General features: G+C 47.5%; 1 protein-coding gene across 1 annotated transcript in view; it reads left to right on the top strand.

The window, feature by feature from the left end:
* Nucleotides 1-2,172, top strand: part of JAG1 (jagged 1) — a 35,136-nt gene that overhangs the window by 670 nt on the left and 32,294 nt on the right. The gene's annotated exons all lie outside the window — the stretch shown is intronic.

The raw sequence follows: 2,172 nt of genomic DNA, 5'->3' as shown, positions 1-2,172 counted from the left end.
CACAGAAATAAGTAAAATGTGGTGGTGTTTTTGTTTTTGTTCCCTGGGGCTCACAATGCACAGCCTGTTAAATTTGAAAGTCAGATGTGCAGTGAGGGGGATCTTAAATGGGTCAGGGAAGCAAACCCAGTATCTCTACACTTTACAGCATGAATAAGTCTCTTGAGACTTGGAAGGTCAGAAGTTCATTTTTTTTTCTTCCCCCCCCCCAACCAGAGAAGTCTTGGACTTAAGCCGAAAGAGCAGTGGGTTAGGGGCTGTAGAGGGATCCCGTGTGAAAAGTGTGTGTCATAGCTGGCCTCCTTCCCTGGAGCGTGTTTGGGAAGGCTTCCTGCTTCTCCCAAGGGGAAATCTTGCTGCACTGCTTGGTGTTGGTGGGAGCTGCTGTTGCTGCTCTTGGTGAACTAATTGCCAGCTTCCCTGGGAAGCTTGCTATGTTTTGAGGTACTTGCGCACTCTAGAAGCTAAGGACTGAGAAAAGCCTGGCCTTAGCTTTTGGTCCGTTTCACCCGCTCCTCACTGCAGCACACCTTTTCCTGGGTACTTGCCCTTGTGGTCCATAGATTCTGGCTTCCCTCTAGTTGTCTGTAAAACTCGATGGCTCAAGGAGGTGGGGCTCTTTGCCGGGCACTTTCCCAGTGTTGTCCACTCTAGCAAATACTGGTCAGCCTTGTAGAGTGGTGAGATGGAGGACGGGTGACCCCTTCATTAAGTGAAGCCTGCTTTGTTGTTGGTCATGTAAAAAACAAGCAGACTTCAGTGCTGCTTGTTTCCTCTGGGGTGCTCAAGAGAGTTGAAGCTTTGATATGGTCGCCTCTGCAGAGGAGTCCTCTGCTCGTTGCACAGAAACTGGCCAAAATGGCCATCACTCAGGGCAGACCCAGAGATGCAGGCTGCAGGGCCATAGGGTTTCTGGACATAGAAGACTGCCGTGGCCCCAGATGGCAGGAGGTGCATTGTTTTGTGCCCAGCAGTGCTGCATGCAGGCAAGCAAAACCTGAGGATGACTGATCTAGGGGGTGGCTCTTATGCACACACAACAGTCTGTCTTTTGAGGTGGCTGTTTGGGATGCTGTGGTACAAAAGCTGAAAACTCCCCAAAACTCCAAACTTTTATTTAGCGATCACCTAGGAAACAAAACTGGTGTGTTTTTTTCCCCCCCTTCCCCTTCTCCAAAGGTGCTGAGCAGACAATTTCCCACCAACTGCCTTGGGATATGTTGATGCTCAGCAGTTTTGAAAATCCAGTCATCCTAACCTAGATGCCTAAGGTCATTTTTGTGAGGGGAGGAGGGCTCTTATGTGCACGCAGGGGAGGGGTGAATTTTGTTTCCTATCCTCTGTCGCTATCGCTGCTGGCAAGGGGGAAGCATGCGTAGACTTCCCGCTCCCTCCAAAGCTTGGCCCTTCCTAGTCAGATAAGGACTGATTGCTGGGAGGGCCTGGACTTTTTTTTGGGGGGGAAGCCCACCCCAAAAGCATTCATTCCTTCTCCAGTTGCAGTGTAGACACCCACTTTGTAGTCTTATGGCCAAGTGCTGCAGGCAGCCATGTGTTCTTGAAATGTCCTGTGCTGCCTCCTACCTGCCTCCTCTGTCAGTTGTGACTTCTGGAGTATTGAGGGCTGGAGAGGCACCAGGGTGAAATCAAGTCTGCATTTTTAAGGAGATAGTTACAAAGTACAATAGCAGACTTAACAAAAGTATTCTCTGTTGGAAGTACAAGTCTTTCCTTTCTTTCTTTCTCTTTTCTTTCTTTTTTTTTTTTTCCCCTAACATGAAATGAGATAAAACTGTTATCAAATATGCCATCAAAGGGATAAAGGGCTCTGTAAAAATCTGAGGTATTTGAAGCTTTGCCAATGGCTGCAGTGGTTGTGTTGCAGATTTTGACTTTTTTCAGAAAAGTCAGGTTCATCAAGGATTTTTTTTTTTTTTAAACTAGTCCCCTACTCTGTTCCCAGTAATTCGAGTGCCTTGAATCTGAAGATATGTGTATGTATAGAAAAATGAGGTGAAAAATGAACACATTCCTTCTAACAGCCCTTCTCTTCATACGGTTGGGAAGGGAAATCTGTGGGTAGAGGGTGGGTTTGTGGGGGTCGGGACCCTGGGAGAAGTGTCTTAAGCTTGCCTGCATCTTAGTAAAAGAAATGCTTCTATTGTCCTGCTG

Source organism: Charadrius vociferus, unplaced genomic scaffold (assembly GCF_000708025.1).
Source record: "Charadrius vociferus isolate BGI_N301 unplaced genomic scaffold, ASM70802v2 scaffold455, whole genome shotgun sequence".
NCBI lineage: Eukaryota > Metazoa > Chordata > Aves > Charadriiformes > Charadriidae > Charadrius > Charadrius vociferus.
The sequence above is the reverse complement of the archived record's forward strand: the minus strand, read 5'-3'. Positions and strand labels throughout refer to the sequence as shown.